The sequence below is a fragment of the Piliocolobus tephrosceles genome, chromosome 3 (assembly GCF_002776525.5).
Source record: "Piliocolobus tephrosceles isolate RC106 chromosome 3, ASM277652v3, whole genome shotgun sequence".
In the NCBI taxonomy this organism is placed as follows: domain Eukaryota; kingdom Metazoa; phylum Chordata; class Mammalia; order Primates; family Cercopithecidae; genus Piliocolobus; species Piliocolobus tephrosceles.
In genome coordinates, this window is record NC_045436.1 from 153409533 (window position 1) to 153422147 (window position 12615).

At 31.9% G+C, this 12615-nt stretch overlaps 1 long non-coding RNA gene across 1 annotated transcript; it reads right to left on the reverse strand.

The window, feature by feature from the left end:
- Positions 1-2183: 2183 nt before the first annotated feature.
- On the reverse strand, positions 2184-4431 carry LOC111549835. Its single transcript, XR_002733841.2, has 2 exons — positions 4320-4431; positions 2184-2950 (listed from the first exon to the last, which is right to left on the reverse strand). It is a non-coding gene; the product is annotated as an uncharacterized LOC111549835 (long non-coding RNA).
- Positions 4432-12615: the final 8184 nt, after the last annotated feature.

Sequence of the window (12615 nt, forward strand, 5' to 3'; positions counted from 1 at the left end):
AACCAATGCTAAACTCAACACATTTTCATTAGTCTCAGTATTACATTGTAATGATGCTGTACCTCAAAATTTCTTAAAGTTAAACATCATAGTTTATACCTCCAGTATGTCCACAGACATTCCTAACACTGTTACTAATAAGCACTTATTAAAGTCCACTAACATCAATTTTTCTAAAAAAAGATATATTTGAATGGTAAAAATGGAAAATATAAAAGTATGTTGAATCCTAAGAGCAAAGATAGAAAACAAAGTAAATACGTTCTAGAGATTTCCATTAAAAGGAAAAATGATGAATAGTGCAAGGGATTTAGAAAAATGATTACCATGGGAGATTCTTGAGAGAAAAGATAGAAGTAGCATTTTTAGAAAACAATAAATGAGCAGAGGGCAAATTAATACTGCCTCTATAATAATGGATCCTTTTCTGTTATTTTACTTGTTTAGGTATTAACTGGTAAATGGAAACATTTACATTTATGAATAAAGTGTCATTTTTTCTGTTCAGTGTGAAAATGTGTCACATATAGTATCTAAGCCTAAAGACATAATGGGATCATATAACACCCAGACTGTCTAAACATACAATTTGTAAATACTGTTAGAGAAAACTTGGGGATAGTAGCCTTATGTGGTTTGAATCTTAGAATTAAGTATGTTCATTAGTGAAGACCACTTTAGAGGTGTTAAGTGATCAGTTGCGGGCAGTTTTTCTAACTCTGCCAGCCCCTTCCAGTTCTCCCCCACAATCACTTAGGAATATCAATTTCATTTATCCATTTGTATTTTATGTTACTGTTTTACTTGTTTTTGGTCTTTTTTGCCTCCCTCTTCTTTCTTTCCTCTTTATTTTCCTTCTTCTTCTTAAATAATTTTTCAAATTATATATTTTTTTTGCCTAGCAAACAGTCACTTCTTACATATGAATCCTCCTTGTCATCAATTTGCTTGCCCAAAAGATGAAGTAGCATCAATATTTAGAAGCAAAAATCTAAAACTTTTATTAACTATAAATTTAAAAATAATTTATGAAGTATAAATCCACTAAATTCAGATATTTATAAAATGTAGTCCACACACACACACTACAGGCATTTGCAAAACATTAATTTTGTTTAGTACTCAAATTAAAATATGATTATTATGGTTTTATTAAATATGTTCGTAAAAAATTGGGAAAAAATGAGGCCATTGCTTTTAAGATGTGAAATTCACTGATTCTTTTAAAAATTAAAAACTGTAATAAAAAACAATTTTAAAAATATTAAGACAGCAAAGTTTTCTGAATTGTATTGTTAAAAGTGCAGATAAAATGACCTTTCTCAGTTTCCCATTTAAATTATCAGCTTAAAGGGTAATCATGTGAAGTAGAGGACTTTTGAATTATTTATGAATGCATTGCTTGTGTAGGGAGTTCTATATGCAGTTGCATTTCTCTTTTTGACTTTGTCTAGTGAGAGGCAGCCAATTCATTGAACAAGATTAAACATAAACACATTCGCAGAAATTCATAATGGTCTTAGGAGAAACGGCAGCAAGGGCAATAACAACTGTAGCAGGGCTAATCCCAAATTTCAATGGCCATGATTTAATTATTTTAGCTTTTCAGTTCAGGTAATGTACCTCTTTTTAAACCCATCATATTTTGTCAATTACCACAAACTGCTCTCCTGAAGTCACTGTCAGCACTGAGTTGCGGTCTTTTCACAGATTTCATATACTTAGTACTTAAAATGACCCCTATGATTGATAGTGTAGTAAAGGTATTTTACCGGTTGGCTAAATGTATTCACACTACATATGTTTTTTAATGAAAAATCTTTTCTTTTGGATTAACATTTTAAACCTATTACTTGTGTTGCCAGAAAACATAAACTTTATAGGTTCCTCAAAAACTTTTGTTTTTCAAATTCTTACAGCACTATGTGAATTTAATATTAGCCTATTACATATAATATTTGTTAATATACCACAGGACATATTTAAGACTTGCCACACTGAAGGTATTGTGGATTACTGAATTAGAATTTATATCCCAGGATTGTTTTGTGGATTTCTGTGCCACACTTAGGCAGGATAATTCTGTTGCTAAATACTCCCAAATAATAAATGAATCTGAAGTTTCAGTATAGGTAATTTGTAGACCAGTGATGTAAAATATAAATATGTAAAGCACTAACAAATAAAGTCATATCATATTTAATTTGTTTATTGAACCATTACTTCATTCATGTTTCAAGGGTTTATTTACTTTAAATAGAAGAGCTATAGCAATCTTATTGAGAAGAAAATATAGTCAAATATCTAACCTCCTTGATCACTTTGCTGTGACAATTTTAGAACATAAAATGAGACAAAATTTTACAAATGCATGCTAGTTAAAGAAAAGCTTATTAAGAATGTACTCATTACTATATTGTTAGTCCTTTGACAACGTGATATGATACACTTCACTACAAAATTAGTGAAGATATGAATTATGCGATGAAAACAACAGTGTCAAATGTGTATGACTCAAGGTAGATCTTAATAGGCTATATGTCAATAGTGAAGTGTCAGTTACATCTACTCAGTTCCATGTCCTTTAGAGGAACAGGCTTCCCGATACTACCTCCTTGTCCACATTAGATTGTCTAATGGGGTATGCAATAGTCAGGCATGATCGCTGATAGGTTCATGGCTGGACAGAGGGTGTAGAATCTAAAATAGCTCAGCAGTGACTCCTTTCAACTCTTTTTACATTGTTTTCTGTTCCTCCTCCTGTTCTGTGTTTTTTCTTTCACTGTTGGATGGTGGGGTTAGTTTATTTCTCCTTCTCATTTCATGTCTTATTATGTCTTTAGGAGATGAAATATTCGCTTTAAAAATATGCATTTATATTTTCTGTTCCACACTTTGTTCAATTACTTTATTTGAACTTTTAAGTACTCCTTCTGTATTGCTTCAGGTACTAGAAAGAAAGCTAGATGGAAATAAAATACACAAAATTCACTGGTTAATACCTTGTGATATAACTTTGCCAGACAATTAAAATAATTTAACAGAATAGCATTACATATTATAAGAATGTAAATCAAGCTTTTCAACCTGCAGCTCACAGGCTGCATGTGACCCAGGACAGCTTTGAATGTGGCCTAGCAGAAATTCATGAACTTTCTTAAAACAATATGAGATTTTTTTAATGTGAATTCTTTTTTAAGCTCTTCAGTTTTTGTTACTATTAGCGTATTTTATGTGTGGCCCAAGATAATTATTCTTGTTCCAATGTGGCCAAGGGAAGCCAAAAGATTGGACACCCTTGACGTAAATCCTTATTCTCTACAACTGAAAAGTTGTACAGAGCATCATATTTCATGGCTTGTTCACGAAGTATCTTCTAACAGACTGCAAAGGTTACATAAACATTTTCAATATACAGCATTTCAAAACAGAGGACCCCAAACCCCAGGCCATAGTTTGGAACCAGTCTACAGCCAGTTAGGAACCAGTATGCACAACAGGAGGTAAATGGCAGATGAGTGAGCAAAGCTTTATCTATATTTATAGCCACTCCCCATTGCTTGCATTACCACCTGAACTCTAACTCCTGTTAAGATCAGCGGTGGCAATAGAACCTCATGGTATCTCAAACCTTACTGTGAACTGCACATGTGAAGGATCTAGGTGCATGCTCCTTATGATAATCTAACGCCTGATAATCTGTCACTCCCTCCCATCATCCCCAGATGGGACCCTCTAGTTGCTGGAAAACAAGCTCAGGGCTCCTACTGATTCTACATTATGGTGCATCGTATAATTATTTCATTATGTATTACAATGTAATAATAGTTATAAAGTGTGCAATAAATATAATACATTTTAATCATCCCTTAAACATCCCCTCTGCCCATCTGTGAAAAACTGCCTTCCATGAAACCAGTCTCTGGTGCCAAAAAGATTGGAGACTGCTGCTTTAAAAGGCTACTACTATATGTTTCCAATTACAAGTTCCAAAATGTCTTCTGGAGAAGTAGAACTTGTTCAAATCCATAAAGATAGTAAGTGACTAAGTCAATATTTCAACCTAGGTATAAATAACTTCCACGATATCTTTCTTTCTGTTTGTCCGCTCTGCTTGAGAGCATTGCATTGTATTGGGGGAAGAGGATTTTATCATTTAGTTTACTTAGCAAATTTTTTGTTATTTTATTTTTTTGACATAAAATGGCAAACTTAGTTGACTTCATCATAGCAATATCACAAATACCTTATAACTGAAATCTAGTTACTACTAGTTATTGTATTGCTATATATGACAATCATTATAAGAGTTAACCAACATAACTTTCACTCAGTTGGACTTTTTTTCCTCATTTTCCTAGTTCTTGGTTTTGTTTGCTTGGTGTTGTTGTTACTGGTGGTGATCTGGTTTTCTTTGTTGTTTAAGAAGTCTCCTCATAACTCAATATAGATGGAATCATCAATAACAATGCCTCATCTCTCAACAAAAAGGTGGGCTTAGAACTCAGAGGGAGCCTATTAGAACTCTGCATCCACAAGATGGGCCAATAAGATTATTCCCTGAAACATATTAGGTAGAGTCCATGGAAAAAGGCACAGTATATAACACACAAAAGTTCCTCTATAACACACAAAAAAAGGCCTTTGAACTACTAAGTGGCTATATAGCATGGTAGCAAGGAAGAATGATAGTTGCAAAATAAAACCAATTTTCAGAGGGAATTACAGATTGATACAGGGCTCTGAAATGACCATTTAAGACATTAGATTCTTTTGTGCTTGAAGTCATTTCTAGGGAATAGACAAATTTCCAAGTTTTGTTAGTCAAGTTGCATTGTGTTACTTTTGTCACTGATAGCTGAAAGAGTTTTGGCAAGTAGATAAATTATTATGTACAAGTATGCTTTTAAGGTAATAGTATGTTAAATATTGCTATGGATAAAATAGAATTGGGGGCAATTTTTTACTTGATCAGTGAAACATTAACAATCTTCATAATATGCCGATTAAGCAGGTGACCGGTTGTAGCAATAGATGTTGCGTTTTAGAAATCAAACTGTATACTTCTCAAAACTGAATTTTTAGAGGATTACTAGAAAATTTGTGTATATTGGTGTGGATTGATCATTTACAAAAATCTCTTTTCTCAAAATAAAATCAAGTTAAACACATTCTGTTTTATGTTTCATTCCTTTCAGTTTTTGTGGTTAGGGAAAATAGAAAGGTACAGATTATTCTAAAATTTTCTAGAGAATAAAATGCTTAATTCATGAGGATAAGTGATAGGAAGAGTTCTTGATTCTTCAAGTTGACAAAAAGGATCATATTTTTATTGACTTAGACAAGTAAATGAAGTATAAGGTGATTTATTTAGGGACTAAATTAACATTGCAATTTTTTTTTTAAGGTTAAGAATATAATAGGTTAATTAAGGTATTTCTCTGGTCCAGAAGACCTCTCTTGAATCTGCTTTTTACAGCTCTGCTGACTGGGAGGCCTTTCACAAAATAAGGGTGCAGGAATTATTGTTAGAACAGGACAGTTGGGGCCTGCGGAGAGTGGTGGGAGGTGAGGAAGGGGTGGTAAAGCTGCATCTCCAATTACACTTTCTGCTTTTAGTTTCTTTGTTACACACAAATCAGTTCCTTAATTTATTCCTTTGAGGGTTAAATTTTAGTTCAAATTTCTGTTAACTTTTATATTTTTTAATTTAAAATTTCAAATACATTTTAAAAAATCTAAATCTAGAAAATTATAGCAAACAAAAATTAAAATGTCCTATAATCCCACGAGTCAGAGGCAATCAGGCTGATATAAGTCTCTTGGTCATTATTTGATGTGTAGGTCCTACTCTTGTTTCCAAATTAGGATTGACTGAGGCTACAGAGTAGTATCCTATTAGTCGGAAAGAATTCTAATTATAAATAATAGTAAAACCTACATCGGGGCTTTAAAAAGCAGCGCTAAAGAAATCACCATAAAGTCAGGTTCTTCTCATCTTTGTATTTCCCAGTCTTAGGATAAAACTCTTTGTTTAAAACATCCCATATTTTAAAGACAAGTGCTTGCCCTGAAAGCATCACATCCACGTTTTAGGTAGAAGAGTAAAGGGGCATCTGAAGCAAGTGTGTTTTTTTTTTTTTTAGAAACTCTCATCTCTTCCTGTAGTTTCAGTTTCTTAAAATCAGTACTTGCATATATAAGACCTAAAGAGTTATTCTGGGAAGTGGTCACATGGAAGAACAAGGAATAAAAAGGAGTCACATGGTTAAGAAGCAGCAGCCAACCTAAGGGCACGTGATTAAGTTGTTTATCACAGTGGGCCTTAATCCTACTGTATAGAATGTATCTTGGAATCCTATCTCGAAAAAGAAAAAGCCACTTTATCCACTTACTCCTGCATCCCACCCTCATTGGACAAAGGTCATCGCAGAGGTAATTAACTCCCTCTCACTTTGCTATTATCATACATGCCAGAGGAGTTGAGCGAGCTTGGTCAGGTAGGCACCCCAAACAGCATGAGCTGAGTAGACCCAGGCAAAAATCTATTAGTACTTTTCCAGCTAGATTTAATGAGACTCTATTGATCATTTATTAATTTATTTCATTTATTTATGAACATATTTCATCAATCTTTCTACACTAAGATAGTATTCTATTTTTCCTTTTATAACTTGTGTTATATTATCACAAATAATTCATTATTCTGCCACATTTGCTTAGTAATGGTCACCAGTTTCTGTTTTCATGTTTTTCAGACACATGATATCAATTTCCAAATAAATTATTTAATTTTGTTCTTTTTACACTAGACTTAAAAATATAAAAACATTCTTAGCAAACTATCACAAGAAGAGAAAACCAAACACCGCATGTTCTCACTCATAGGTGGGAACTGAACAATGAGCTCACTTGGACTCGGGAAGGGGAACATCACACACTGGGGCCTAGGGGAGGGGGTAGGGGGGAGGGATTGCATTGGGGAGTTATACCTGATATAAATGATGAATTGATGGGTGCTGACGAGTTGATGGGTGCAGCACACCAACATGGCACATGTATACATATGTAACCTGCACGTTATGCACATGTACCCTAGAACTTAAAGTATAATAATAAAAAATATATATATATATAAAAAACTGATTTTTGCCTCATAACATATCATCATTTACTTACTCAAATTTTTAGATAGATCTCTATAATTTTATCTGAATCCTTTGGTTTATATTATATAATTTTGTTATAGTTTTCCTACTGTTAATGTCTTTCCACCATTATATTTTTAACTTGCTCTTGCTATTATAAGAAAGAAAGCTATTTAAAATCTGTATACGTGGCCAACTTCCTCACTTCTATAACTTTCTAGTTTTAATTGGATTTTTTGAGGTGTTCGAAGAAGCAATTATTATTTCTGTTTTTTACTTCCTGCATTTACTAGCTTCAATGAAAATTTTCCATTTACATTGACTTTACTGAGAATGACTTTAGCACAAGGTATTCTGTAAGACATTGATAGATACATATAAAAAATTTCACTGGATGAATAAGTTGAAGAGAGTGAAGGTCAGGCACAATTGAATAGCACCTGGCAACTAATTACTCATGTAAATTTGAGATATTATTGTTTTTTATTGCATCTCTTTGTCTTCACAATTTTTATTTCCTACAGCAAATTCCCAATGAGTTTTTATATGTTTAATATGTACCTACAGAGGAATTATCATAGTTTTAATTTAATAATTACTTGTCAATTTTAGATATTTCATGTATTGTCCACTGAAGTATCAATTGTCTATTAGCTTTTTAAAATATTATTCTTAATTGAAAAGAAATATTTAATTTTAATATAATTAATCAACATTTTTTCCTTTGATGTTTAAAGAAATCTTTATCATCCCTAACTGACTGCCTATGTCACAAAGATAATTTTCTATATTGTTACTGCTAATTTTATTGTTATACAGTTCAGCTTTTATGTATCAAGTATTTGAATTATATCTTCAATCCATGATATATTAGTTCTCTTCAATGTGTGATGGTAGATAAGGATCAAATTAGGTTTCCTTCAACTACATGATATGTCCCTTCTTCCATTACCATCTGTAAACATTATCTCTTCTCACTGATTTCTGGGGCTCTTTATCATATAACAAGTATCTTTATGTACTTGCATCTGTCCCTAAGATATTTGTTCTGTTCCACAAGTCCAGCAATTTGTTCATCCATTACTATGTCGTTTTTTCCAGATTTATTGAGGAAGGAGTAACAAAAATTCCATAGATGTAAAATGTGCAGCACGATGTTGTGAAATGAATATTACCATTAAGCTAATTAATATACAAATGCTTCACATAGTTATACTTTGTTTTATAATAAGAACCCTTGAGATTTACTCTTAGCAAATTTCAAGTATATATTAACTAAGTCAGCATTATGTACGTTAGATCTCCAGAACTACTTGATTTTGTAACTGAAAGTCTGTATCCATTGAACAATATTTTCCCATTTATCCCATCTGCTAATCACTATTGCACACTTCGTTTGTATGAGCTTGACTCTTAGATTTCATATATAAGTGAAAACATGCAGTATTTGTCTTTCGGTATCTGGCTTATTCACTGACTATAATGTTCTCCAGGTTCATCTGTGTTGTCACAAATACCAGGCTATCCTTTTTAAAGAAGTGAGTATTATGGGATTGCTGGATAACAGGGTAGATCTATTTTTGTTTCGTTGAGAACCTCCATACTTATTTTAATAATGTTTGTATCAATTTAGATTCTCACCAACACTGTATATGAGTTTCATTTTCTTCACATCGCGGGCAATTTTTTTTTATCTTTTGACTTTTTAATAATAGGCATCCTAATAGCTGTTAGGTTATATCTCAATGATTTTGATTTGCATTTCCCTGTTGACTATGGATTTTGAGAACTTTTCATATCACTATGGGTATTCTTTGGAAAAATGTCTATTCATATCTTCTGCCTATTTTTAAATTGGGCTATGTATTAGTTTATTATAGAATTGCAGCACTTTCTTATGTATTTTGGATATAAACCTTTTATTATACATGTAGTTTGCAAATACTTTCTTCCATGTCATATGCTGTCTTTTAATTTTGTCAATTGTTTCCTTTGCTGTGCAGAAAATGTTTGCCTCGATGTCGTCCCACTTGTTTATTTTTGCTTTTGTTGCCTGTGCTTGTGGCAATATGTTCTAAAACTTATTGTCAAGATCAATGTAGAAGATTTTTTTCTCTCAAAAATGTTATAGTTATAGATCTTACCTTTAAGCCTTCAATGCATTTGATGTTTTTTTTTTTTTTTCTGCATGTTTTAAGGTAAAGATCCAGTTTCATTCTTTTCATGTGGTTGTTCAGATTTCCCAACATTTATTGAAGAGACTATTTTTCCCCGTTATGTATTCTTATTGAAGATATGCTGACCACATATGATTGGGTTTATTTCTTGTTTCTCTGATTTTTCTCATTGGCCTATATGTCCATTTTTATGTAATTACAAACTGTTTTATTTACTATCACTTTGTAATATAATTTGAAGTCAGGAAGTGTGATGCCTCCAGCTTTGTTTTCTCTGTGTAGGCTTAAAGAGCATTGATAAGGCAATGCAAGAGTATATTTCCTCCCCTCTTTGACACATCTTTTCTTACTTCTGTGATATACACAGGTACTCTAATACTTACTTGGATTTTTTAGCTCTTGTGACTGTATTTTCCTGCACAAATAGCTATTCAAATTAATACTTCTCTGAAGCAAAGAGCACTGGAAAGTAGTATTCCATCATCTTGTTCACATCACTCTCCATTAACTTTAAAACATCTTCTCCCCTTTGTTTCTCTTTGTTTTCCTTTTTTTCCCCTTTGTTTTCTATGTTGATGAGAACCTTGTATTATCCAGATGTTTACTCTTGTATTTTTTTCTCCATATGTCTTACATCCATCCCTTTTATTTATGATACTGTTAATACTTTCAAGGTGCCTGATGAGTGTTTGCTTTAAAATAATTGTTCTTCACCTCTATCTATCTCATTATTTTTGCTATCTATTGTATTATTCGATTCTGCCATATATACACAAATATATGTTAATATATGTATATGTGTGTGTGTATATATATATATGTATAAGTAGCATTAAGTTCTTGTTCATGCTTCAATATCTTCCCTTATTTCTGTATGAATATTCATTGGGTATATTTTAAATCTCTGGAACGTCTCTTCTATATCCATTTAATATAAGCTGTCAGGTGTAGTCTTTATTTTGAGGTAGCTAAGTGTTCAGGCATTAATTATTTTTGTCTTTTAAGCTAAGGGCATCAGCTACTGCGTCTGGTAATACCAATTGGCAAGTGACTTAAAGCTGGGTCTCAGTCCTTACTACCGCTGTGAAGCCAGAGAAAAGGGGCAAAATAAAGCTCGAGAGGAGGATGCTCCAGGTGTTACGATTGACCTAATCTCCTTTTATGATTTCCTTTTTCTAATTAGTCCAACTTTTTCTTCAGGGATTCACTTTAAACCTTTTAGGAAATGTGGAATTGAGGGAAGAAACTCACCCAAATCTAGGGACTCACAGGTGCCAAATTAGAGTAGTGAAGGCCTTTATCATCAGGCATCACAAATGTTACTGATGGTTTTCGCAAACTTAACAGCAAGAAATGAGAGTGCAAAACTTTAATATCCTGCAACCCATCATTTCATTTCTGCCTATGATAGCCCACGTTTTTAAAGTCCATGTAAAATCAACATAAGATACTTTTCGGTGTCCTCTCTCACATTTTAATGTACTTGAACTGTGGCCATTTAAAAAGTAAACACAAGAAAAGAAGAAAATATAGTGATTCCATGTGATTAAAGTATAAAAAGAAATCTACTTCCAATAGCACTCATCTTATAAGATTATATTTTATGTATATAATATTATCTATCTGATGCCTGAATTTTTCTTACTTAACTACTATTATTTGGTAATAAATATTTTTAATAAATATTCTTCTACATGTCTCATATCTCATAACATTTGAGTTATTTAGACTTCAAGATAAGAATAATTGTTTCAAGAACCCTCACAAGACTTTGTATAACATGATTTCCTCATTCCCTGATTCTTCATTCTGATCACTCAATGTTTATTAGCACTTGTAACTTACTGATAGCAATGCTTTAAACTATAAAAAACAGACAAACAAAACAATGACAAAAATATGCTTTGTTTCCTAATAATCAATACACTTTTTAAATGAATTTCTTGGGTTATTCAAATGTGGATGAAAAACATTATTCAAACCAGAAGATCAAATTTGGACTCTGCAGTACATACTACTTTATGCTATTTTCGTAATTTTCAGAGAATTTATTCTGTCAGTCAAAGACTACACTATTTTGATATTTTTAAAATGTAATAAAAATTACAGAAAAAAATAACTTTTTTATTGTGAATTAGAAAAAAATACAACTTCTACCGATGATTACTATAGAATAACTCTTTTTAAAATCAGTGAAAAATTATAATACATTAAAGTTAAATAATAAGCCTGAAAACAGTAAATAAATTCAAAAACATTAAGAAAGTGAATCTTTTCCAAGTCACTACATTTACTTTCTTTTTATTGATTCATGTGGATTCTTACTATTCTAAAGTATAATATTTTCTTAAATTCTTTCCAGAAATTTTTAAATAAAATATTATCACCTAAAAATAAACCTGCTGCAATTGATCTGGATGCTGAATCTATTTGAATTTGTTTCAAATCTGGAATCCATGAATAATAAGTTTACTCTTTCAGAAGTTGTTTTTTTAAGAGAAACTGTCTCTACAGTATAGATTTTCATCAACATCAAAGTGAATAAAATAAGATCTTAGCAGTAAAGGGGGAATTGTTGAAGAGTTATAATATAAACAAAATGTAGTACATATATTACATGTAAATTATTTAATTTGTGTCATAATAAACTAAATCATAATGCTAGTGAATTGTGATTGAACATCAAAGTTGATCAACTCATTTCTGGTAAAGAATACATAATGAATAAATTAAATTATCTCACTCCTCATATATTTAATCATTGATTTTTTCTGAAACATAGTTTACTGAGGTACTTTCTGAACTTTGAAATATTTATTTCTCTTTAAATATTTAACACACTGACAAAATCTACATTGAATTAGATTTGGGAAATGAAAGTAATTAATTAATTAATTATTATCCCTTCTGCATTTGATTTTTCTAATAATCTTTGAGTCTTTCCTGAAAGCAATAAAAATACTATTCTATGACTTTTCTATTGTTTCTGTAACAAATTACCACAAATGCAGAGGCTTAAAACACCACACATTTATTACTGTACAGTTTTAAAAATCAGGAGCCATAGTCGGTCTCACCATGCTAAAATCATGGTATGGGCAAAGCTGTGCTTCTTTCTGAAGGATGTATGTGTGGATCTACTTGCTTGCCTTTTACAGCTTTTAGAAAGCAGTTTTGGGCTTGTAGCCCCCTTCCTCCAGCTTCAAAGCCAGTAATGGCCATTTGAGTCTTTCTGAGAATACTACATCTTTTTCTTTTTTTTTTTTTTTTTCTGAGATGGAGTCTCACTC